Here is a 27,245-nt window from a genome sequence, read left to right as displayed (position 1 = left end):
TAAAATAGTGCTGATTTCTTCATAATATCTGATCATTGATTTACAGAATGAAAAGCTAGAAAAGAGGTCTTTGTTTTTGCTGTTCAGAATGCAGGCTTTGATGTAAATATTGCATTGCCTTTAGGTATCACTCTTACACACAGCAGTTTGACACCATTAATGTGTATATCCTGTTTCAACAGGCCTTGAAGTCAATAGTTTTTTTCTGTGTCCCTAAATGGATATAGGAAGAGGAGGACTGGTTACGTATTTACTGAATATATCCTGTTAAACAGACCAAAGAATGATTTAGCAGCTGTTTTGCAGGATATTGGCCTTTGTTATAAATTTAATCATTTTTCTGCCATGTCACTTCAATGGAACACTTACTTGAAAGATTGAGCTGCAATACCTGTAGGCCATAGCATATTCTATGGGATTACCCAATAGATACACCACAGACAGAGATCATATACTGCATAACTAGTCTGTAGTGAGTGAGACTGCTGACTTGTCAAGCAAACTGCCCAGGGATACATACAGCTTTTTATTTCCACCTCTAAGAGTAAAATGCTTCTGAACATAGACTGAAGGACTGTGTAAAGAAAACATTTATTTTTTATTTGGTTTTCATAGCTGACTGCAAGAAACCAAAAACTCCAATCCACAGGACCATTGTGCAACTTTTGCCACAACTGCTATACTGACTTGAGAGGAGGTGTTCCAAGGCTGAACTGCATCTAACCCCTGGGATAAGCAGTCCTGTCAGGTCAGACCTAGTATGTTTGAGTTTGGAACTCTCCACTAATAAATACCTGCATAAGATATTTCAAATCACATGGCTTCTGCAGTTGTAAGTCCTTTAAGTCACAAAAGTGTCATGTTTATTTGAGAAAATCAAATATTGGGAAGGGAGGAGAAGCTGCATGGAAACTTTTGTAGGAAAAGCAAAATTTGGAAACTATTGAAACCTTGTTAAAATGGTGATGAGCAGGAGCAGAAAGTCTAATAGACTTAATATGAGCACAATTTCTCACTCAAACTTCTCTGCAACTTGTAAAACAGCAATACTCAGTTTCCCCTTGAAGCAGATTCTTTAGGCTTGCATTTCTCAAAACATGGTGTTAGTGATTCCATAAGTACCATGGACTTTGACTACAGTTTTGGAAGAGCTGAAGCAACTATTGGTAACCTGGGGTAAAATACCCTAATTGCACCTCAGCACTGCCTGATAATACTGCTCTTTATATATGTCCAAAATGTGGTTTGATCTTTCATGCATGGAAGAAAGACATCAGAAAATAAAACAGAGAAAAGCTTGGTCAGTGGTCGGAAGTGACATTTGTCTTTCACTCCCTAACTGCTTCTATCCAACCAGCAGCTCTCAAAACTGAAAATAATGTTTCCCAAACAAGCTGGTGATTTGTGCATGATTGTGAATTAACACAGATTGTTAGCACATCAGGAACTGAAATCCTTTTTCCTGTTTTTCAGTTTGTAATGGATAAAATCCTGGAGCCAATGTTTTCCTTTGTGTGAAACTTACCATCCTCCCAGAAGTAGACAGGCTTTTTTTTTTTTTTTTCATTAAGATAGTCTGGAGATAAAATACTTAATTTTTCCTGTCTTCAGGTTTTAAATATATCTCTGAAGCTGTTTGTGTAATCTGCTGCACTCCTATATCTGTATTTTCTATCAAAAGAGCTCTACATTCTGGAGCAATGTTCGAAGTAGAGAACATTATATTTAGAAAGGAAAAGGGTAAAGGTTTAAGCTTTTTTTCACTTGTTATTGTATCTTGGACTGACTACAGAGTTTTACTGCATTTTAACAGCTTTGTAGATACTTACTTACTACGTCAACCTAGAAAAATGAAACAATAACGGCAGGAAAAGCTCTCTGATTTTCGACTTCTGGTGCCTCAGATATTCTGTGTGTTGTCTACTGTTCTGCTTAAAATAAATATAAAAATTGCACATGAATGCTTTTATATCCTCCTATTTGCTAATAAATTATTTTTACAGAATCTTTCCAAATAGAGGACCTGTCAGTCTCCTTCACCCCTACTGCAATGAGGGAGATGCTCAAAGTATCCTCTTAGCTTCCTTGTGAGTCATTCAAAAAACTGGATAGATGAGAACTGTGGTACCTTTATAGAAACATGGAATCACAGAATATCCTGAGTTGGAAGGTACCCACAAAGATCACTGATTCTAATTCCTTGTTCCACATAAGACCACCTAAAACTCAAATCCAATGTGTAAGAGTGATGCTCAAATGCTTCTTAAAGTTTGGCATGCTTGGTGACACAACTACTGCCCTGGGGAGCCTTTCCATTGCCTGACCACCCTCTAAGTGAAAATCTTTTCCTAATATCCAAACTGATTCTCCCCTGATATGTCTCCAGGCTGTTCCCTTACATCCTATTGCTGTCACTAGAGAGCAGAAATGAACTCCGCTCATTAGGAAACTGTAGGCCAACATTATACCTCCCCTCAGTTTCCTCTTCTCTGGGCTGAACAAATCAAGGGACCTCAGCTGCTCCTCATACGTCTTGCATTATTTGACAACTTGGAAGGATGGGGCTAGTTGTGAGGTCAAAGAGGAAAGCCATCAGAAGGACATTGCCAGACTTGAAGAGACTCCATGTGTTCACAGAGTAAGGTTAGCTGAGGTGATGGCTAGATAAAGTTTCTGAGTTGACTGCTACATTCAGTCCTAGTTTGGCCTGAGGGTAAAGAGCAGCCTTAGAGAAAAGGCAGTGTAAAGTTCAGCTGCACTTAAAGTAGTCATTGCAAGTCTTCTATTCAAGAAATTGTATTTTAGTACTAATAAACTGATATTTGATACCTGAGGTAAGAGGTCTTTAGTAGACAACATTGTGAGACTCAGACTCCTCAATATTTCATAGCTTTACGGAAACTGCAAAATCTGTAAGGCTACTAAGAAATTCATAGTGGATAAAAATGAAAAATCTTTTATTTACCCTAAAACCTCCTTCCACAGCCTGGTATTGTCTACATTTTTCAAAGTGAAGCAAAACTGAATTTTCTTCTATCTTGTAGTTCTAAGATCCCAAACGAGTGAAAGAGGATGTACTGTAAACTACAACTGGGTCCAAAGGATGATATCCATAAAAGCTCCAAAGGTTTGTGAACATCATGTTTTACTGTGTTTGACTTCCACAAGATGACCTGATTCATAGTCTACTTTTGTCATTAATATTCCTGGTGCATTATAGCCACAGAGTGAAGTTCAGAATGGGATCTTCTGAGATCAATATACTGAGAAGTGCAGTTGCTAAAACTAAATCTCACATCTCTGAAACTGGAGTACCCTTTGTTCAGTGTATAATGCTGGCTTCTCTTCCCCCTCCTTTCTTAAGATTTTATGTTACATATTTTAAATATAACAGATGCTTTCCTCACTCATCGTATCCTCAAGAAAGTTTAAATATCAGTCTAGCAGTTGAAGGATTTGGTCAGGAAGTGGAAGACCTTGATTTCTTCACTTCTGCCTGTCTTGCTCACTAGGGAGGTATACCCTCTTGAACTTTCCTTTTCTGATTGATGAGCCCATATAAGCTTTTCTTGTTCTTTGCACCCCTTGCCAAGTCCAGTTCCAGTTGGGCCTTGGCCTTCCTGACTCTGTCCCTGAATCAAAACTAGAAGACATATTGCCTTAGTTGCCTTGTCAAAGTTCTCAAAATTTTAATGGCAGAGTTCATTTTGTTGGGCTTATGGTCACACTGACATAAATAAGCAGCATCTAGCCACCTCAGATGGCAGGAAACATTCGGAGCTGTCAAAAGATCTTGTTAACACATTCATAGAAGTATTAATTGAAAGGTATGCGTGGTAGCATCTTTAGCTCTACATTTTTGGGACTGGACAGCCTACACCCTTGGGTGCTGAGGGAGCTGGCGGGGGTGATTGCCGAGCTGCTCTCGGCCATCTATCAGCGCTCCTGGTTAACTGGAGAGGTCCCAGATGATTGGAGGCTTGCTGATGTGATTCCCATCTTCAAGAAGGGCCGTAAGGAGGATCCAGGGAATTACGGGCCTGTCAGCCTGACCTCGTACCGGGAAAAGTCATGGAGCAAATCATCTTAGGTGAGATCACACGGTATGTGCGTGGTGTCCAGGATTCAAACCAGCAAGGATTCATGAAAGGCAGGTCGTGCTTGACCAACCTCATCTCCTTCTATGACTGGGTGACCAGTCTAGTAGATGAGGGAAAGGCTGTGATGTAGTCTACCTAGATTTCAGCAAAGCCTTTGAGATAGTCTCTCACAGTATTCTTCTGGGGAAACTGGCTGCCTGTGGTCTGGACAGGTATACCCTTCTTTGGGTAAGGAACTGGCTAGAGGACCATGCCCAACGGGTAGTGGTTAATGGAGTTAAGTCCAGCTGGTGACCCGTTTCAAGTGGTGTCCCCCAGGGGTCGGTGCTGGGGCCTATCTTGTTTAATATCTTTATTGATGACCTAGTTGAGGGGATTGAGTGCACCCTCAGTAAGTTTTCAGATGACACCAAATTGGGAGGTGGTGTTGATCTGCCTGAGGGTAGGGAGGCCCTTCAGAGGGATCAAGATAAGCTGGATCGCTGGGCTGAGGTGAATGGGATAAGGTTCAACAAGACCAAGTGTCGGGTCTGCAAGGAGATGGGATTGTTTAGTCTGGAAAAGAGGAGGCTCAGGGGAGACATCATTGCACTCTACAAGGGAGGTTGTGGTGAAGAGGGGTTTGGCCTCTTCTCCCAGTCAACAAACAGGACCCGGGGAAATGGCCACAAGTTGTACCAGAGGAGGTTTAGGTTAGACATGAGGAAAAATTTTTCTCTCAGAGAGTGGTCAGGCATTGGAATGGCTTGCCAGGGGAGGTGGTGGAGTTGCCGTCCCTGGCAGTGTTCAAGAGGCGCCTGGATGAGGAGCTACAAGATATGGTTTAGTTTGTGGTAGCAGTGGTAATGAGAAGACTGTTGGATTAGATGACCTTACAGGTCATTTCCAACCTTGTGATTCTATGATTCTATGATTCTATGACATCACTAGAGTTTAGGCTGTGGAAAAAATAATCAAAGCATTTGAAAGTGATTTTGGTGTGAGAAGTGCAAAACAGATTAACATCACATAGACTGAAGAAAGCTATTATTAGAGTTTGTGTTAATAGATCTTTCTCAATCCGCTATTGAATGTTGGATATTCAGAGATGCCCTAATCACAATAGCAGTGCTTTTCTGTTTGCTATTTTCAAGATTTGCAACTCTTTCGTAAAATAGAACTTACTGTCTGTAAAGTTTTGTGATGAACGTAAAGTTTAGAACTGTGCAAGACAGACACATTAAGACAACTTAGACAATAAAGACAGGACAGAAAGTGGATGCCATTTATTATTGAGTGCAAAAGTCAAGCTATGCATCTTTACTATGTAGCTATACAATAGAATGTACAATATACTATAAAAAAAATATATATATATACTATACTGTAGCATATCCTAAATCAAAGCGTTTACGTTTTTGGAAATTGACCTGTATAAGTAGTATATTACTGAAAATGTATTATTACACATTCTTTTTTAATGTCACACTATATTAGTTTGTCGTGAGCAAATTGGTATATATCAACAGGTATGATAGAAGTTGTAATCTTTTATGTCATCTATTTTAAAGTACTTCAGAATAAGTGCTTAATAAATTAAACATAGCAGTAAATACATTTTACATATGTGAATCTATTGCTTACATGACCTCATGTCATAAAGTAATGTTTCATAAATCAAACTCCTTTTCACATATACTGATAATTTATCTAAACCTAAATAAGCTTCTATAATGCAGTCAATAAGTGAAACTGAACTGTGGAAATGAGGTTCTTAAAATTTGCTAAGTTCAAATAACTTCCAAGAGAACAATACCAAAATTTGTTTTAGTCATATCTAGTCTTCAGTTTGTATCTCCAGATATAGTTTCAAATATTGTTGACAATACACTTCACACTGACATAGCTTTCTTTTTAAAGCAGTCACATAAAAATGTTCATTCTGATTTCTCTATAGCTCTATAAAACCTGGCCTGTGTCATCACTTGAGTTTTTTTTTAAGATTTCTCTGTTTTAAACTCCTTTATTATCCACGAATTTAAAATACAAATATGGAATTTTCTGACAGTTCATGTGAAATCACTGTTCATCTCACATTAGTAAAAAGTATTTCTGCTATATAAAGAACAGATATTATTCCATATGTTTCATGTGTTTCTTATATACCCCTGATTTTGAGGTTCAGTGTCTTTTTAAATCAGTGAGAATCTGCATTTAGTCTTCATTTGATTAGAATTTCACTTCATCTATTCAGTAGATTTTTTTGATATGACTAATATAAGATTGCATCAATATTTTATTTCACAGTGCTTTTAGAAGAATATTATTATATTCAATACAAAATAAACTGCTAGTATAAAAAACACTTCCTTCTACTTAATGAAATGAAATCTCTACCATGTTGGTAGGGAAAGAATGAAATCCCTTTCTTACTGACTTGCTAAAATCATAAGTAATCTTTTAAAGTGGTACTTTAAAATCATAAGTACTGATGACATCTACTTTACTGAAAGGTAAAAAAAAAAAAAAAGCTGGAAGGTTAAACTGCCCAAAGAAAAATTTTCAGTTACAGGAGGAATCAGAAGTCTTGATTCTCAAGACTCTGCTTTAAACAGTAGACACAGGTCCACATATAGTACAACTTTCTGGCAAAACTTGAATCTGTGATTAATCTGTCCCTTAACCCAAAAGAGTCTGTCTCCCTGTAGACACCTATGATTTATTTATTAGAATCTTACCTTCTGGCCCTTTCCTGGAAGTCCTTTGCAACTTGAAATAATTTAACTTCATGCACTAAGAGCATCATTACATTCCTCACTGACAAGATATCATATACTTAGAAGTAGTAGAAATTCTTTCATGCCATGGCTCAATAGACATAAAAAAATCAGAAAACAAATAAACAAGCAAAACCAGGAAATCTGTTTTCCAGGCATCTATAACTAAAAGAAAAAAAAGCCTATAAAAATTGAAGTATCCCATTTGAAGTCATAATGTAAACATTTTGCAAGCTAAGGCATGACTTGAAGAACAGTAATAGAATGTACTGATTTTATGCTTACAGTTGGTGCTGTGCACCAGTTTATGATGCTGAGTGGAAGCTGACAGCTAAAATCAAAATAGTTTGAGGATTGTCAAGGGTAAACATTAGGAAACCAGGAAACTTCAGACATGTCATCCAAATCTGTAAAAATGTCAGGATTTTCTCAGCAAAGGTTCAGGTTTAGATAGGCTGGTATCTAAAATATTCATGCAAAGGTTACATTTTCCAAATCAGACTTTAAGGTGTGGCAAGGCAGTTGTTTGGAACTCCCTTGCAGCTGTTTGTGCCACACTTAGCCTGCAATATGAATAGAAGACTACAAATGAATGAATAGAGGACTACAGTTTCCATGGAAGCTTTCAGAAAGTTAATGTTCACTAAGAGAGAATTATATATAATGTACTAAAGACTGTTTAATATATGTGGTGCTGTTCTTGATTCTAAAATCTCCAGCAGAAGAATTGAATGCAACCATTCATATAGAAGTCACTTCATTCAAATAGAATCGTTTCTACCAATCATGAAATCCTTCAAAATAGCTACTAAGATAGCTGACCTAACAAAGAAAACAAAACCAAAAACAACAACAAAAAAAACTTGCTTTAAATTGCCCTCTATTTGTCTGAAGTGTAACCTGGTAACAATGCCAGCTTACTGCTGTGAAGTGTCTAATTCAGTCTAAAGATCAGCATGATCTGAGATGCTGAATCAATAGAAAAATAGATAATTCACGTAATAATGAACATTTTTTGTCAAGTATACTACAGTGAAAATCAGAACTGAGATTTTCAAGGGGATCCAGAGAATGCTGGCAACAAGATCTATAGTCTCATAAACAAATTTATAAAACTGTCAAGTAAGAAGGTTGGGTACCGGTGTTGGGCTGTAATCTGTACATGTTTCTTAAAAAGTGTTTGTTAATGGCCTTGTGCTATCATTTTACTTGTTGATACTGAAGATATAAACTTAATGATAGATCAGAGAGGGTATGCATTCCTCATTCTGTTTAAGAATCAAAAATGTTCTCTATTCATGCATTCTCAATTCATTAATCTGGATACTAATTTGCATGCTTCATTCAAGGGAGAAAATCTAGTTAGTGATATGTCATTGTTTTTCTAAAGATGCATGAATAATTTGTGTTGATTGAATTCCACCAACAAATTAGATTTTTTTTCTCTATTACAAAATGTCAAGACAAAGTCACAATTTTACTTCCCAGTAAAAAAAATTAAGCCTAATTATTTTTCCACCAGCAGTTCCTTTAATATTGAATAGTTAATTTTTGTTGTAAATACTTGATCAAAGAGAAGGTCACAAAGTTTTGTTTTCTGTCCACAAATGTCCCTTCTTAAAAAACTGTATTATGCTGGTCATGTCTCTTCCTCTTGTGTGACAGATATGTGGAGATGTGGAGTGTGTACTGCCATGTTTTTGAAAATGATGCTTCTGTTGATCATACTGATTGAAAATGGAAGAGCTGATGCAGAAAACAAATGCTCTCAGTTTCCAAGAATTCAACTGTTTCTCCCATGAAAATAAGGGCTATTTAATTCATGATATTGGATTTTCAGATCAAGTTTCTCCTAAACAGTCTCCACTAAATTGTGTGGAATGGAGACAGTTGTTTTGAAAAGCATCATAGAGAGCATTCTGTCTTCAATATTTTTCTTAGTACTATTAATGTTAACTTATTTTAGAGTGAATTTATGAGATTAGCATAAAAGCTCTTTCCCCAGAAAAAAAAGCCTTCAAATAGTTTCAAAAACTTAGTTTTGAAATGATAAATGCTTTTCAGGAAATAAACTGAGCTGCATTTCTGCCATATCTCTTCAATGTAACTTCCAAACTGCTTAAGCTGTTGTTCTGCTTTACCTTACTAAATTGAGTTGTGAGGCACTGACAAGCAAACAAACAAACAAACAAACAAATAAAATAATAGAATTTAGGTTACCAGCACCTCTCTCCCTTTGACTACTGGACCTTTTTGGAAGTGGAAACAGAAATTAGGATAAGGAAGGATTTTTCGATTACTAGTAAACTTTCTGATAGAGTTGTGAGCTATTATGTATCTGGACAATTCAAGGCTCATTTAAAGAAGTTTCTCAAAATCTTTCAGTTGACCAATTCCTGGAGACAAAACCAATCTTCCTAAATCATGGATGTGATTTTGCAACATCATGATGGAAATGTATGTATCTCCTACTGTATTTATTGTCTACTTTTTAATAGATACAGATTACAGGATGCTTTACAGTAAGCAGCATCATAATTTTCTTCTCTTTCTGTTTTTCCATGTTTGTACTTTGGTTACTAGTTTCATTTTATGGGGATTAGAGTATGTGAAATATTATTTTTTATGAAAGAAAAAAAAAAGATCTAGAGATATACTTCTGTCCTAAAAGCACACATTATCTCTCATGCCCTCTCTGTGGATTAAGTTAAAAACACTCAAATTATTTTTTATCATTCTTTGTAAAGCCCTTTTGGGATTTTTAAATATCTGCTTCCTTTACTAGACTTCCCTATGATCCTGGGCTTCAAAGACTGATTTTATGAGGAAACCATGCTGTCTCTCTGTCTCAGTGTGCAATCTTTCCTGTCATCCACTCTGGGAGCTTCTAAGCATGGCTTGCTGCACACAGATTGTTTGTGAAGCTGCCAAACGGAAGCCAGCAGCCTAGCTGAGCTGAAGGAGATAAAAACAACATTATTTCATAGCTATAAAAAAAACACAATAGACTTGTAAATGGTGCCTTGTACAAACAGGGTTTTTCTTTGCAAAAAGAATAGCTCCTTCAACAGAGATTGAGACATCTGTATTGTTCATTCACCCCTTGTGCAAAGAGTTGCTATTAATAGCCTTAAATTAAAAAATCTTGCTATAAATAACATCTGAAATCCACTCCCATAATACCCTTTGTCCTTGATATGCCTTCATTGGAACATTTGTATGTTTGCCATTAACAAGAAAACAAAACAACTTTGGATAAAAAAGGCTATGACTACATTCAGTGATTCAGTTCTTGGGATGACTTTCATTTGGTGGGGGGTAGGAGAGGAGGAAGGAGAAGAAAGATATAAGCAATAAACATCTCTCTGACTTTTCTCCAATATTCTAGCTAGACTAACAGGCAAAAAGACACAGCTTGACAGACAGATGATTGTCTTATCAACTGTAACCATCTTGGGAAAAGTGTATCCAACTCTCTTAAAATACCTAATTAATTAGGAACTTATCCCTCTGTTCTCTCGATATGGGAACTTTTCACAGCAGATGGTCTGTTCCAGGATACAAATTGTGCATTAGTTTTCAAGTCTTCCCAAAATGAAGGACAACATTAAATAAGCCCTTCCAAATGAATGGTTCTAGTGAGAAGAAGCTGCTGGAAAAGACAAGATTTTTAGAAATTTAATCTCTTCATTTGGGTCTTTTATTTTTTCAATTATTCTTGAATGTAAGAAATATGCAATTTGATCTTCTCTCTCTCTCTCTTTCTCTCTCTCTTTTTTTTTTTTTTAAAGTAGTAGTAGTAATAACAATTATTGCAAGAGTGAAGCTGAATGTATCAGAGTTCAAACAAACATTTAGCTTAGCTGTGTCCATTAGCTGTTGTTAACCAGAAAGTAAAAAATGTTGTACAAATTATCTGCCTGTGAACTACTTAGGTTTTCGGGCTTTTCTCTGTTCCTGAAATGTAATTTTTTATACTTTTTCTACTATATCTCGCAACACAGAGTACATTTTAAAATACTAATAATATTTGAGGAGAACGTGATAGGAGTTGTGACTACTGTTCTTCATGTCCAAAGAAGAAAGGATGAAAATAAACCAGTTAAATTTGGAAGGAAGATTTTTGCAGCCTGCCTTTTGCTTCTGTCTCTTGAATTCAATTTTACCTTCCTTCAAGTATAATGCTTAGTTCACCTTTCATTGATTGGTATTTTCTGGGTTTGCAGGACTTGAATGACATTAGTCTGAAAAATCTCTACAAAATCAACACTAACTTGAGCTGAAGTTGTTTCTCAAATGTTTCATTTTTAAGGAGGATAATATTTTTCTCATTCTGCTTCCTTCCTTTCAACTGGCTTCCTATTTCCAGGTTCATAAATTATTTGACCATTTTTAGTCACTCCAGTGTTTTGATGTCATCATGGTTGCTCCAGGTGGCTTTGCTGTGCACCTAAAGGAAAGCCATTATTGTATTAGAATAACAAATTTCAAAGAGATGATATAATTCCTGAGCACACTATTTTTTTGCTTATATGTTTCAAACAAGAATTAAACTGGCTATCAAATGCCACGGTAGGAAAAGCAATGCATTACTGCAGCTACATTGTTAGCTATTTTTTCCTGTTTCTAAGGAATCCCATTGCATTGTATTGCTAAAACAAAATACTGTAGTAGGCAGGTAGTAAATGCCACTTTATCTTTTAAGCCTTCAGGTGATCCAGCTTGCAAACACCACATTTTCACACAGCAAAATCTCTTTCCCAGACAGGATGGTGTGTATATGCATGCAAATGCCTAGGAAAATACCATTTTTCATAGTTTCAGCCTGCACTACAGCTCCATGTTACCAAGACTATTTACAACTCAAGTTGGTTAGGAAATCACAGTCTCCTCTTTTCACACCTTCATCAGTCACCTATGATGTATACAGCCAGTATACTGTATACTGGCAGTCTCTAATACAGCAATTTGTTGTTAATGCAACTGTTCAAGCATGTATTCATCTTTAGGCAATGCCTGCATGTGATTGAAAGTGTATGAATAACAAGTAGATAGGTGAAAGGAGATCATAGCAACAACATTTTGATCAGCAGAGAAAATAAGAGATCAAATGAAAGCATTCAGAAAACTCGTGATTAGTTACATAGGTCTTCAGAATTGTGCATATCCTAAATGCAGCATCTTTCGGAGCTTTGGCTCTTTGATATGAATTACTAGTTATGTGAGTTCTGGGTCTAAAAATCAAATTTGCTCTTTCTTGTTTTAAAGCACATTTCTGGAGATGTTGTATGCTCTTTGGTCATAATAGTTACTGTAATACCACATATGAGATTTCTAACACTTGAATTTTGTAGAATCATAGAATTGTTTGAGTTGGAAAGGACATGCAAAAGTCATCTAGTCCAACTCCCCCATGATGAACAGGGTCATCTACAGCTAGATCAGGTTGCTCGAAGCCTGGTCCAGCCTCATCTTGAATGTTTCCATGAACAAGATACCTACCACATCTTTGGTTTACCTGTTCCAGTGTCTCACCAACCCTATTTAAATACATATATATATATATATATATATTCCTTATGAATTCCTCTCTTAGGACCAAAAGTGACCTTCATCACTGATCTGGAATAAATTCCTTCTTATTTAAAAACATTTAAACATCTTCACATTGTTTTTAATTTTTCTGCTGCTACTGCTCTGATTATACACTAGTCTTTTGGCTCTGGAAAGCAGTAAAGTTTATATAGCATCTTAGAAAACCAAGGAGAAGCTACAGGCATAGTTAGCTCAAATGTCATTTGCACACATAAAAATCAAAAAGTAGCAGTGATGCACACATCAACTCCTTTGTCTACTAATATTAGACCAATACCACCTCCCTAAGAAGCAATTCTGCCTTATAAATTGGTTGTAATCAGACACAATTCATGGTTCCAAGCCCTGATATAAGCAGACACTAATATCAATTCAGGTATTTGTTTCAGCTCTGTGAACTTGCTTGGCCATCAGAAAAAAAGTGTGTGATAATGGAAAGAAAAATGCACTTGTACTGCATGTTTGAGATCGTTTTAATGTGATCTTGACTATTTAGAACTGTTGCACAAGATCCTTAACAAATAGTAGGAGATAGTCCTTGAATTAGTTCAGAGACACACAACTAACACATTGGCCTACACATGACACTTGACAATTTCCCCTTTATTTTTCAATTTTTTTTCTTAATGAAATGAGCCGTTAAGAACAGCACATGAATCTGAACTGTATATAGCACACCACCTAGCACTAGATTTTAGAGCACAAGAAATGTGGGCAATATTCAGGCATCTGTGAATAAAAATTGCAAGTTAAGGAAAATATACCCCTTTGTTCTAAGGAGTTTTCAAGTAATAATTTACTCCTATAGAAAGGTCTTACCAAAGATCATGCTGCTTTATTTCACAAACCCAGAACACAGCAAGGAAGTGAATCTGGACATGACCTCTTTCAACTCCTGTTCATATAGTGCCAGGTACATAAGGGCACAAGCGCATCAAAACCTGCAAATATTCTCTAGTTTTGTGTGATACTTATCAGCCTCATGCAGATGTCTAGGATGCTCTAGAGAGTCTCAGATGACATAATTACCCTTTTCTAGGTACCTGCTACTTATTAGGTACATTCTATGATATTAAGGATGAAATATGTACTTCCTTTCTCCTTGCAAATACATCTTTCCTTATTCAGCTCTTTCATCTGCTGTTTAACATAAAATAACACAGAATATTTTTAGTTCAAGAAGGCTTAATCCAAGGAGAATACTGGGTTCCAGAAACCTTCATAGAGAAATCCCCTATATTTTACTAGCTATAAGACATCACTTTGACTTTTGCTTCCCCATCTGTTCTGTAGCATTTCTAAACACTCTGAAAAAGGTAAGAAAAAATGGTTATTCTTTTCACAACACTTTTTTTCTTTAAGTATTTTGGATTTGTATAATATTTATTAAGAGGGAAGATGTTCCTTATAGCAAATACAGAGGACCCTTTCTCTAGCCAGACATCCTGTGAATCAACATTCAGGAATGGATGAATTTCTGAATAAGTTTCAGCTTATTCTAAATATAAAAACTATTTAAATGAGAAGGTAATTACCCACCCAACACAAATGCTCTGGCACTGTTCTCTAATTGCTGCAATCATGTTGCACATGCTTAACATCTCCAGAACTGACAGCTGAAACTGAAAAAGGAAGTCATTTCAGTATACCATCATGCCCAGTGATAATGGTGCTGAGATACATGTAAGCAACACCATAGCATTATTCAGCATTATAACAGTTGTAAGGAAAAAGCATGGCAAAGAGAAAAGTTACAGAAGATGTATGTCAGCAAGTAGCTGCGATGAACAACTAGTGTGAAACAGAACAATTTCATCCTTTGTACGAATTTTAGCTCGTGCTCCAGTGAGTTATTTCTTGGCTGTACAGAATGTCCACTATCGTTTAGGTAAGAAAAATAACAATGGATTGGCCAACGGCTGATTGTTTCATTGGGAAATCTTTAATTGTCAATCTAGCAATTTTTCAGGTGACAGAGAAGTGATAAGTTCTGTTAACAAGACAGGAGTCTGTAATTTCTAGCTTCTAAGAAGAAATTAATTTGGCAAAACTGGAGATAGTTTACATGACTGGAATAATTTCTTTCAAGCTATGTGGAAAGAAGTTAGGAAAGCTCTGCAGCAAGGAGTGGAATTCTATAATAAGTCCACTATTACATATACACTAGTTTTTGCTGGAAAATTGAGATAAGTGAAGTTCACATAATTCATATAAAAAGTAAAATAGGGCAAGTTTATATGCTTAATACTTCCAATTGGACAGCAGGAAAATGTATTATCTATGCCTAAATTTGTACTGTTTAAACTCAATCTGCAATTATCCTTTTCCTCACAAACCTATATGTCTAATTCTGCTACTGCAGACACAAAAGAAAAGGGAAACTTCTTTTCCTTGAGAGAGAGAATTAAAACAATGGACAACTATCAATAGTTAGTTTGGAGTTAAAACTTATGTAATATTTGGAATAAAATAGCTTTTCCTCACAGATTGACAAGAAGGCAGGCAAACTATATTCAATAAGATCCAATTAGAAGGCAATAGAAAGTACTGAGATGAAAACTACAAGCGAACTGTGAAAAACAAATACATTTTTTTATGTCTGTTTTTTACTGAGTATTCCACATACTTTTATACAACTAGATCATTACCCACTAGTTCCATAGAAAACGCAAATTTAATCTTGAGTGCAAAAGTTGTGTTTTCTCAATCAGCTAAGTGTCCCCAGCTAAAAGATAGAGCACTGTGCTCCCTCTTGCACTTTCTTGACCTAATGATTCTTTAATTCTTCCCACATAGCATCACTACTTGAACATAAGACCACAGTATTTCAGAAGTCAATTTCAGTGACTTCTGAAAACCACATATCGGTTCAAGTGATGATGTTGTATCTTCTGTCCTGAAATGCTCTTTTCTCTTAAAGCTGAATGTCATCACTGTGGCAAAGCTCATCTCAAATTTACTTGATAAATCTCTCATCATCTTCAGACAGATATTGATAAAAGAGGCAATAAGGCTAAGCACTTTGCTGCCCCCAAAGAATATAGTCATCATAAGGTTATTTCCTTTGATACATCTCAGAGAAGAGGACTACCAATAAGAGATTCAATCCAACTCTGTGAGGCTACACTGCCAAGTAATATGGATCTGCTCAAATCAAAGCAGGACACAGATTCATAAGGTTAATGTATCATATCAATCCATTCCTGAATGTTGTAGGTCAATACTACCTTCTCATTGTCTCTCCTTTATTAAAATCTGATTAACAGAACTAAAGAAATACTCAGTCTATGGGTACAGACAAGCATACACTTTTGCATTGTATTCAGGCAAGTGTGAGTCCTTAGTTCTGTTGAAGAGTTTAAACACTCAAATGTCAGGAGACACAGAGCATGAACTGAAAACCTAATTTTGTTCTTCCTGTACTTCTACTTTATTTGTGCTCACTGTGAATCTTTTTCAAAGCTAGCTAAGGACCAGTAAAGGTCCTTAAATAGGCATTGAATCAATTAATTTTAAGAAGAAACAATATTGACTGAAGAATTAATACTGTAATTTATCAGTGATTAGCTGGAGAACCGTATAACATTGACTTGCATATAAAAATTAAATATACATTATACAGTAAAACATTGATAGAAAATTGCACAGAAAATCTCTGATTTTGCATTCCAGGTTTTGTTTATAATAAAGTCTCCTTAAAAACCATACTTTCTGTAGCTGCATGCTCCAGACAAAATCTTGAAAACCTCAGATTATCAAATTTTAAATCTATTGGAAGTTTGAAGTATGTCTTAGTGCTTGTTTCTCATCACCCTTTCACTTTACTCACACAGATACAAATGACATTATATATATACATATATAATTAAGTAGCAATGAAATATGAGCTTTGAATTCTCTTCACAATCAGTTCATTGTAACTTTGGAATTTCACTAAAAGTGAATTATGAGAGATGGAAAAAAAAACTGGTTGGTTTTACATACACTGATGACCTATAAATGTTCAACTATTGTCCTTAAAAGTCCTTAAAGTCCTTAAAAAATACAGAAGTCCAATCTTATGTTTTTCCTCAAAAACTCTGACAGCACTGGGTGTGTATCAAGCAGACATCATTGTACTTATTCTGCAAAAATCCAAAGGTTATCAAACTGAAAAAGGAAAATCTTCACTCAGGTTTCTTTTGATTAAACTATCACTAACTGTCACCATTGGAAATGTAATAACTTAGCTGCTCGGAAACTTTTCCATATTTCTGCACTTAATGAGTTGAGTTCTGAATCATGATTATCAGCTTTTAACACAAGTATCACTCAAATTGGATGAAAAAGTAAAAAACTTGTGCCCACACTTCTCATTTGAAGAACATCATTCGATTCTAAAAGCCATCCCTGTGCATTGTGCACAAAAAGCTGTACTGAAGGAAGGAATCCCACGTGACTTTGATTGTTCTACTTGAGTATATTTTCATTATATGTCCTTTGGGTCATTGTCACACACTGCCTCTGTTTGTATGGATTTGGAAGTTTCAGAGAGATGCACATACTTCTTCCTTGTTACATAACTTGTGGTTTTTTAACCACGTTCAAAATTTACATTCTAGAATCTAGACAATCTATTATCTTCTTAAGGGAAATTATCTCTTCTTGGGATCTTTTTTTTTGTGAAATACATTTTCCTGAGGGCAAAAATTTTAAGATTGCATTTCCTTTTCACTCTATTCATGAAATCCTCCCACCCTCCCTTTTTTGTTATCTCATTGAAACATACATTTTGTCATGTATTCTTTACGAGATGCAGTAAAATTAGTACCATTAGCTGCAGTTTGCATGACATCTGACCTTTCAGAAAGAGATTGGGACTCTTTCTTAACCTCAAGCCTCCCTAATTACCTTCCTTTTCACAAGGGTCGCTGCAGTTAGGAAGAATTTTGGCCTTTTAGCTTCTTAAGACTATTTGCTTAAATAAACTCAATGTCTTTTTTTCTATAAACTCAGAGTTATATAATCATGTTGACAAGTCTCATCATATAGCATAGTATATCATATTATCAGCCTAAAATGCATCTCACTCTGACAGTAAGACAATAATTTTTTAACAGGTACAATCGTAAAAGACAGAAAAAAAAACAACCCTGCTCCTTGAACAAACTCTTCTGGACTCTTTATTTTATTGGAATATTATGTAAGATGAATTACATGACTTCTTATACAGAAAGGATTCTTCATTATTTCACATTACAAAATGAAACTCAAAATTAAAACCTCAGTAACTTTCACGGGCAATGTCTTTCCTTTTCACTAGTTGAGCCATTTGTTCATTTTCTTTTGCTTTTTTTTTTTCTTCTATATTTTACCATGCTTTCCTATGCAACTACTAAGAACTGAAAGATTCCTCTTTTGATTTAGGAGGACATGATACTAGAAACATATGCATGATGACTGCTTGTCCCATACAATTAGGAAAAGGGAAAGAAAGCACTTTGAAATTGAAAATGTTTAATAAAACTCATCTAGCTATATAGGACCTATATCTTACCCATCAATTGCTCTTCCATCTAGTCCTGCCCCTTGAGAAGGTCTTTGTAATGATTACTTGTCAGATACATGGGGACAGGTATAGAGTGTGGGAGACTGGTAATATTTCTCCTTAGAGCTAGGACTGAAGTGTAGGTTCTCCTTCCACACACCTCAGATTTTGGGGACAGTGTCTGAGGACTGCATGCCACTGCACACACCATGCATGACATTTGTTTTCTGTGCCAGTGGTTGAGTCAGTTTCCCAATCTCACCTTCTACTGACCTAGAATATTTCCCTCTGGCCATAGGCAGAAAAAGCCCGTGTCGTGAGGGGATGAGAGGAAAATTTGTATTTTTATTTTGTTCTTCCTTACTACAGTAGAAAGAGCACTGTTAATATTTATACTTAAAAAATAAATGCATTTCTGTATTTCATTATTTTCCCATTATTTAATGCTGCCTCACAAAATTCTACTCAGTCAGGAAAGCACTTTTCTTTGTCAGGCCAGTAAGATATCGTTAATTTTTTCATTCTCATCAATCACCATGGTAAAAGCTGTCTGAGAAGATTTTATGCTTTGGTTGGTAATTTGTCATGACAATTTTGCAAGGCTGTTTTAATGCTTTCTTTTAGCTGATTGAAAATGTCTTATTTACTTCAATTAGTTTTGCCAGTGAGACACTGTGGTTTTATACAAAATGAATTGTTAATTGCTCCCTAAAGCCTAGGTAGACACCTGCTTTTCTACTAAAACACAGATCAAACTGCATATGTGGTGAGTGCTTAAATTAACTCAATTGTACAGGTAAAGCAGAGATCTAAGGCTTTGAATTTGTAATACTGTTATTTGTAATGTAAAATTATTTCTGATTTTCAGTTAAGTATTATTTTCACAATATACTGAAAACTAAACAAGTAGGAGCTATCTAATTTTTCCTTGCTAGATCAATATTATTACATTAAATATATATATATATTGTATTATTCGCATTACTTGAATTACTGGATGCTTCATAAATTCTTTGTAAAGCTGGTGAATTAAACAACCTTTCAACGGCAATCTTTCAAGCTTAGCTACTCAGCTCTCTTTATAACTCATTTGACAGTGACAGATGATAAAGTAATATGGACTGAAACGTCTACACTAAGCATCTTCAAGACCCCATCAACCAGTCTCTAGTCAAGTTGCAGAATTTGTTTTCCCTGTATACTATATGCAGTTCTTATAATGACATTAATATTTCCACACAGCAAGGTCTTACCACTATAGAATGGAAAAGAATTGTCCACTTGATTTCACTTGGTCACCGATGCATTCTGCAGTTTGTATAAGGCAATAATTGCTGAAATTAATTAGCCTTAAAAAACTAAGCCATGTGACCTGCACTTTAATACACGTACTTGTTGCTTTGGTAGCCCCAGTAGAAATCACTCTCAAGTTGTTAGGGCCATTGGTCTCCTTTCATGATGAACAGATACAGGCTGTAGATCTGTACGTAATGTAAAACCTTTTGCTGGACACAGTAAACTGCAAAAAACCAATAAATTAAATTACACTGATACTTGAAGGAATCATTTGATAGAATGCTAACACAGCATTTAAGCTTCACAGATAAAAACCTGGACTATTTTTAGACTTCAGACATTGTCAGAATGTCATGGCGGTCAGAAAGAGTAGAGACAGAGTGGATGTTGGGACAGCATTTTCTTCTTCCACTTTATCAGTCTCTTTGTCTCTATTATAAATCCTTCTAAACTCAAGCAGATAAAAGCTTTTGAACAGATTTGGAGGAAAGACATTTAATTTTAGCTTTATACTATTTTAAAATTACACACAATTTTTAGACTATTCACATATAACTTGCTCCTTTTTTTCTTGATATATAATTAATGAAGACCAAATTATTCTACAAAAACTTCGATCAATGATATTATGGCAGCAGGAGATACATTCTCATATAGTGAAGAATTTAGTAATTGTTTTAACAATGTAACATTATGAAGCTTTTCAAGATACATGTTCCAAGACATATGTGGGGCAGACTGGGCTATAACAACCATGCTCTGATTGAATTTGTAATCTAGAGGAGTATTGGCCTGGCAAAGAATGTAGTCAGGACTCTGAATTTCAGGAGAGAAAAATTCCACCTGCTAAAGGAATTATTGGATGAGATTCCCTGTGTAGCTGTCCTTAGGGAAAAAGGAATAAAGAGTTGACATCTCTTCAAAAATGCATTTCTGAGAACACAACATCTCTACATTTAACAGTGTATGAAATCAAGCAAGGATGGCAGAAGGTCAGCATGGTTGAATAAGGACCTGCTGGTAAAACTGAGGGAGAAAAAGGAAATCCGTGGGCAGTGAAGTAGGACGTGGTTTGGGAAGAATACAGGGATGCCATTCAGATGTGTAGGGGTGAAATCAGAAAAGCAAAGCCAAAGATAGAAATGAATTTGTTGAGGGATGTGAAAAATAAGTAGGGATTCTACACATACACTGGTCAGAAGAGAAAGGCCAAACAGTGTGTAAACCTTCTGATAAAAAAGAAGGGAGAAATGGCTTCAGCAGATACAGAGAAGACTGAGGTACTCAAAAAGTTCTTTGCCTCAGGCTTCATTGTCAGTCAGGCATCTAACATCCCTCAAGTTCCTGAACATTTAGGTGGGGATCAGGAGTACAACATCCCTCCAACTGTCAGCAAAGAGAAAAGTTCAAGACCACCTGATGAAACTGAATGTGTACAAGTCCATGGGGCCTGATGACATGCATCCTAGGGTCCTAAAGGAACTGACGGCTGTAGTTGTTAAGACATTCAATAATACATTCAGAGTCATGGCTGTTAGGCAAAGTCTCCAGTGCCTGGAGAAAGGGAAATGTCACTCCTATTTTTAAAAAATATACAAAGAAAGAATCAGAAAACTACAGGCCAGTGAGCCTTGAGTTTGTGCCCAGTAAGGTCATGGAACAGATCCTCCTGGAAGCTGTGTTTAGGCAAGGAGGTGATCCAAGACATCCACTGTGGTTTCACCAAGGACAGATTGTCTGGCCAAGCTATTAATCTTCTATGATAGTGTGATGGCATCAGTGGACAGAGTAAAGGCAATTGATGTCATCTACCTGAATTTGTACAAGGTCTTTTACATGGTCCTATGTGACATTCTTATTTCTAAGTTGGAAAGATATGGATTTGAAGGATATACTATTCAGTGGAGAAGGAATTGTTAAGATGGTCAAAGCCAAATGGTTCTGCTCAATGGCTGCATGTCCAGGTGGAGGCTGGTGATGAGTGGTGTCCCCTGGGGAGCTGGTCTGGTTTTGGTGCTAATTGAAATCCTAATCAGTGACTTAGACAGTGGGATTTAGTGCATGTTCAGTATATTTGCAGATGCCGCTAAGCTGAGAAAGAAGGAATGCCATCCACTGGGGCTTGGATAAGTTTGAAAAGTGGGCCCATAAGAAGCTAATGTGTTTAAGTCCAAATGCATGGTGCTGCACCTGGATCAGTATAACCCCAGATATAAATTCAGACTGAGAGAGCAGCTCATTGAGAGTAGCCCTGTGGAGAAGGATTTGGGGATTACGGTGAAGAAAAGCTGAACATGAGTCAGCAGTATGTGCTTGCAGCTCAGAAGACCAACTGTATCCTGGACTTCATCAAAAGAGGAATGGCCAGTTGTCCTCCTCTACTCTGCTCTCATGAGGCCTCATCTGGAATATTGAGATCTCCAACAAGAAAGACTTTAGAGCTGGCTTCCAAAATGATCATAGGGCTGGAGGACCTAGTGATAAAACTTAAGAGTATATTTTAAAAAGGGTAAATATAGTAGTGAAATATAAGAAGAATTGTAGCAGACTTGGAAATAATACATCAAACACCTCTGATAGAATAAAAAGTAACAATCTACAAGGCAATATGACTTTTAATAATAATAAAAATGCTATTAGCTAACTATTACTGAAGGAAAAAATGTTGTTACATCATCTGACTTTCCCTTCCTTCTTTCATAAGCCACCTCAGTATGTTTAATCAGATCATTTAAACTTCATGAGGTTCAGCCCATCATTTTGTTAAACTTTATCTCATTTCTGGCACTGATTTGCTAAGAAAGTCTGTGCATCTTTATCTTATCTTACTACTTCTCCTATCTAACTAGATAAATTCTCTAGGGCAGGGAATTTCCTTTGCTGTATATATACAACACTTATGTCACAGCCGTGCAGTAGTAAATATCTAATAATTACACTATAATTTTTTTTTGCTTTACTTTATTGGTGACTTCTCAATGAATGTTGTTTTAGAAAATTAACTCATTAAAATTAAAATTAAAATTAAAATTAAAATTAAAATTAAAATTAACTCATTATTTTCTTGATCTTGTGTTACTCGTTCAGTTTATTCTTTAAAAACTCAAATACTATTTTTCAATCTTCCCAGAGCATTATTTCAACCTGTAAATATCTTCTCTCTCAGATGCCTTGCTTCTCCAGACCCAAAAAGCTGCTACTAGCAACCGGAAGCAGGTATGTTAAATTGAAACATTCTTGTTCCTAGGAATGGTGGTATAAGTGACAGTAAGTCTGTGTATCAGATGCTTATTTTACAGTCAATGAGGAGAGGCTGAGGCTGCCTGTTTAGACTCATGGATGCCTGTGAAGATGATCAGAGGGTTGGAGCACCTCTCCTACAAAGAAAGGTTGGGCAAGCTGAGCTTATTCAGTCTGAAGAAGAGAAGGCTTCGGGGAGACCTCATTGTGGTTCTCCAGTACTCAGAGAGAGCTTATTAACAGGAGAGACATTAACTTTTTCCCTGGTCCAGTAATGATAGGACAAAGGGGAATAGTTTTAAACTAAAGAAGAGAGACTTATATTAGATATTAGAAGGAAATTTTTTACTCGGCGAGTGGTGAGGCACTGGAACAGTTTGCACAACAAAGTTGTGGTTGCCCCATCCTGAAGGTACTCAATCTGGTGGGTGGTTATATTGCCCGCAGCAGGGAGTTTGGAACTGGATGATCATTAAGGCCTCTTAAAACCCAAGCCATTCTATCATTCCATTATTCTATCTTTCTTAAAGCTCAACAAGGTTCTCACATTCAACGGTAATTTTGTCCAGCCTGTTGTTTCACTTTAATGCCAACGGCTTTATTTTAAAGTCTTATTTTGTCTTGTCAAATCACAACATAGTTTAAATTATTCAAGGCCCATCTTCCACTTCTCATCTCACATAGAGAAGTAAAAGAACAAGAATGGATCAGAGGAGATCAAGTGATTAGTAGAGGCCAATAAAACATTTCAAAGATTGCTGATCAGTGTAAATGTCTGACTAGAATAATTCACAACGTTATATTAAAATAAATGTGGCTATGTGAGTGCTTCAATGCAGATAAGTAGAGATGTCCATTGTCATCATTTGCAGGCCTCACCAGATCAAATGATTTTAACTCTAGCATCAGCACGATCCTCTTCATGTTTGAAATGTTTTCCAAACACTGTCTAATTAAAAAAAACCTTATGTCAATATAATTAGCCAATCCATCACGTGTAATTAAAAGTGTTTTCTAAATTATTCCTGTCCTGAAAAAAAAAAAAAAGGCATGAGAGCATAGACAGTTGAATTGCAAAGGTAAACCTTAGCTGTCTACTCCCCTGTCCTGCCTCCTTTCTGTGATTGTAGCAAGAAGCCAATGCAGAAATGAAAATGACATACTTCTGAGCCTGGAAATCCCAGTGTAACCATCAGGAACTTCCTGCCATTTCTCCAACTTGTCCTATCAACCACTCTTAAAATCTGTTATTGGATTAAACTGATGGGTTTAGATCCACATTTACAATTCTTCAATAGATTTCCAAAGACATCTGATTGTAATCTGCCTCTAGTTGCCCCCTCACCTCTTTATCCTTGGCAAGCATTTAAACTACCATTATTTAATAATATATATGACTTTGGCAATAGACTGGGATCACATTTAAAAAAAAGAAAAAAAAAAGACAATGAAATAAATGAAAAATAAACATAAGATCTCAGTAAGTTCTCAAAGAAAAAAAGTGCATGTGTGTTATTATCAAGCTTTGTGCATAAACTAGCAAAAATTTTCATATAATTTCAAATAATTTTTTAATACATTGATTAATTTGGCAAAAAGAGAGCTGAGTGCTTGCAGGAACAAAAAGCCAATTGGGGAAACATAAAATTGCTAAAAGTAATATTTGCAGGTTTTATCAATCAGTTCACAGAAACCATTGCAAAGCAAACTCAAGTCTTTTGTTAACATGTATGGCAAGAACTAAACGTCAGGTCAGCTTCCTATTCGGGTCAAGGGGAAAGAATATTTAAGGAGCTCACTTGGTACTGTGACCTGGCTGATTTGAATAAATATTCAAGGCAAGGTAAACAAAGGTATCAGAAGTTAGGTCCCAATTTGGAATTTGTAGGTATCACCAAGTCCTAAAAAGTCTTAAACAAATAAAGACATATGGAACTTAATCTGCAAATGTTTCCTCTCTGAAGGGAAGAGGATATAGAGTGAAGGTTTGCTGGAACTGTTGAAGTCAGTTGTTCAATTTTTGATTTATATTATTTATATTTATATTTATAATATTGTGGTTTATAAGAAGGTGCTGAAAACAAGGAAAAAGCCTTGTTTTCAGCACCTGGATAAAAAATGCTACGGCTCTTGGCTGATGAACATTATGCTGCTCCAGATCACATGACAGAAGCATAAGTTATTCTTAATGAAGGATTATATTAAATGTTATGTAAATTAGACTTTGTGTTCACAAATGTGAAGTACTTTAAATCTAAATAGAACAGCTTTCATACTAGACATTTACACACACAGAGCCCAGTGTTGTATACAACACTGCAAAACAGTGTACAGGCAAATTGTATATATTTGCCTGGAACTGAACAGTTTTATGATCGTAAGTCAGCACAGTTTTGGAGTAAGTGCAGCAGCAGTAGTGCGACAATCTGTACTATCAGACTTGCCCTGGGCTTGCAAAATTATGATACTTCTGACTTGGGAAATTGTATGGTATTTCTAAGATATTTCTTCAGCATAATCAAGTTCTTACAGTAGAGTTACTAAATCAGACTAAAGGCTGACTCAAGAGTCAGAAAAATAGTAAAACTGTCTGGATTTTTTTTTTTTTTAATTTAAAAACTGACAGAGGGACAGGATGCAGCTTTTCTTATGAAAGTTATCTAAAAATATTACTGTTGCTCAAATCATCTAATTTAATATATCTTAGTTCAGATTTGAACAACAGACTAGGAAAGTCTATTCACTGAGAACAAATTCCTGTCTCCTGCAGATTTGTTGTAAAATACTCAAGTAATTGTGTTATTTGTGATGAGTGAAAGCTCTTATTTCTTGGAAACACTTTGCTTTGTTTCCAAATGTATTTTGATATTTTGGATTGAATGAAGTCTTCATTAAATTTATCTGGGACCTATTATAACAAAATATGGCTTGGGAAAAAATAACATACATTATTCCTAAGAAATTTTAGGTATGATAGTCATTAAGTTTCCTGATGTAGGAGATACAGTAACAATTATGTTTTGTTGGGCAGGGGAGTGACAGGAATTATAAGATCGGAAAAAAACAAAGCAAAATAATATGTCTTACTGGAAAGTAGTTTTAGATGGTGCTAGGAATTGCTTACTCATGCTGAGCTTCTCCCTGGAGTCATACAAGACTTTTGTTGCGGTCACATGCTTGCAATCACCATGGTGCAGTACCTTCATTAAAATCACAGGGGGAATAAAAGAACTGTGCTTTTTAAAGCAGGGCTTGTAGTATGAACTATACTAGCTGCTTCTTCTGCAGCATAATGAACTCACAGAAACTATTAATTACCAAATCCCATTTGAATATAACCATCACCTTTAGTATACTGCCTTATTTTCTACTTTTAAAGACCCAATTAGAATGTGTATATTCTCACTAAATAGAATGAGAGAAAAAAAAAATACAACAAACAGACAAACAGAAAACCACATATTTAAGTAAAGTAGAAAATTGGTTATCTATTCAATATCTTAGTTTCTTTGGAGGTTAAAACTGAGAATGTAATTAGTCGCATCATACTGCACAACTGATGAAAAGTTTCTGAGATGACTCCAGCATGAAGGACAGGGGCTCTCTCTTGTGGAAATAACATTCACCCTATATTTAAAACAAAAATCTTTATTATCTTAGGAACTCTATTCAGTGAATTATGAGGGTTTTTTTTTTGTTTTGTTTTGTTTTTTTTTTAGCAAGGACTTCGCACGTATCAGCTGCATAGAAGCAGTTCACACCCAGGGAGCCTTCACAGAAGGGTAAACCCGCGGCAAAGCACCGAGGAAGAAACCGTTGGATGGGAGCAGCCTCTGACGCGCGGTAGCGCTGACGCGGTGGGGGCGGAGCCGGGCGGTAACAGCGGCCAAACCCGTCCTGCGTGCGTCCAGTCACTGGGAAGCGGCGGGAACCCTGGGCAGTTCGCGCAGGGCAGGAGAGCAGGGAGAGCGAGAACCCTGAGGGTTAGGGGATAAATTCCTTAGGCGATTATCACCCGCTAAATTCAGGGTCGTCACGCTCTGAAGTGCAGGATTATCACTCTCCAAGGGCAGAGAATTAATCTTGGCCTTCACCCGAAGGAGAGCTAGGGTGTCTGTCCTGTCAGGAAGGGTGTTGCAACCCTGACTGTGACCATGTAGCAGTTCAGAGCTCCGGCTGTGTAGAGTGCATGAGCTCACACAGCTTCGTGGGGCTGCAGTCAGAACAGCTGTGTGGGGTATGAGCAGGTAGTTGATTTGCTCTGCCTTGTGTCTAGGCTTCATGATGAAATATATAGACTAAAACGTGTCATTGGGGACAAAAAGAAGGAGTGAGGAAACCACAATTCACCCAACAGGTTAATTCAAAGAAAAGGAAACACAAACATAAGGCAGCCTGCATTGCAACAGGCTAACAGGTTATAGAAAAAAACAGCAAGACTGGAGGCAAGAACACAAAGGAAAAGAGCGGATGGAGGCAAGTCTGCTCCTGAAACTGCAAACGAAAATGTTTCTTGCCTGTTCCATCGCCCCCTCCTCCCTCAGGTGCCTCTGTGCAACAGGTATGGGGCCTTGCATGTGGAAGGCCCGTCTGAGGGTAGTAACAGCCCACTCAGCATACACATGCTAACAAAACCAAACCAGAAAAAGCCTTCCTCCAACATCAAGGCTAACTTATTGAAGATGAAGAGATGAGTTTGTTGTATTTGTGGTAGATGATCTTTCCCTACAG

At 36.4% G+C, this 27,245-nt stretch overlaps 1 long non-coding RNA gene across 1 annotated transcript; it reads right to left on the bottom strand.

Annotated features, from left to right (window-relative positions):
- Positions 1–5,350: 5,350 nt before the first annotated feature.
- LOC146545220 (uncharacterized) lies at positions 5,351–25,693 on the bottom strand. Its single transcript, XR_014881614.1, has 3 exons — positions 25,602–25,693; positions 19,371–19,497; positions 5,351–11,306 (listed from the first exon to the last, which is right to left on the bottom strand). It is a non-coding gene; the product is annotated as an uncharacterized LOC146545220 (long non-coding RNA).
- Between the last annotated feature and the right edge of the window lie 1,552 nt (positions 25,694–27,245).

The sequence above is a fragment of the Meleagris gallopavo genome, chromosome 1 (assembly GCF_905368555.1).
Source record: "Meleagris gallopavo chromosome 1, MGAL_WU_HG_1.1, whole genome shotgun sequence".
NCBI classification, from domain to species: domain Eukaryota; kingdom Metazoa; phylum Chordata; class Aves; order Galliformes; family Phasianidae; genus Meleagris; species Meleagris gallopavo.
The sequence above is the reverse complement of the archived record's forward strand: the minus strand, read 5'-3'. Positions and strand labels throughout refer to the sequence as shown.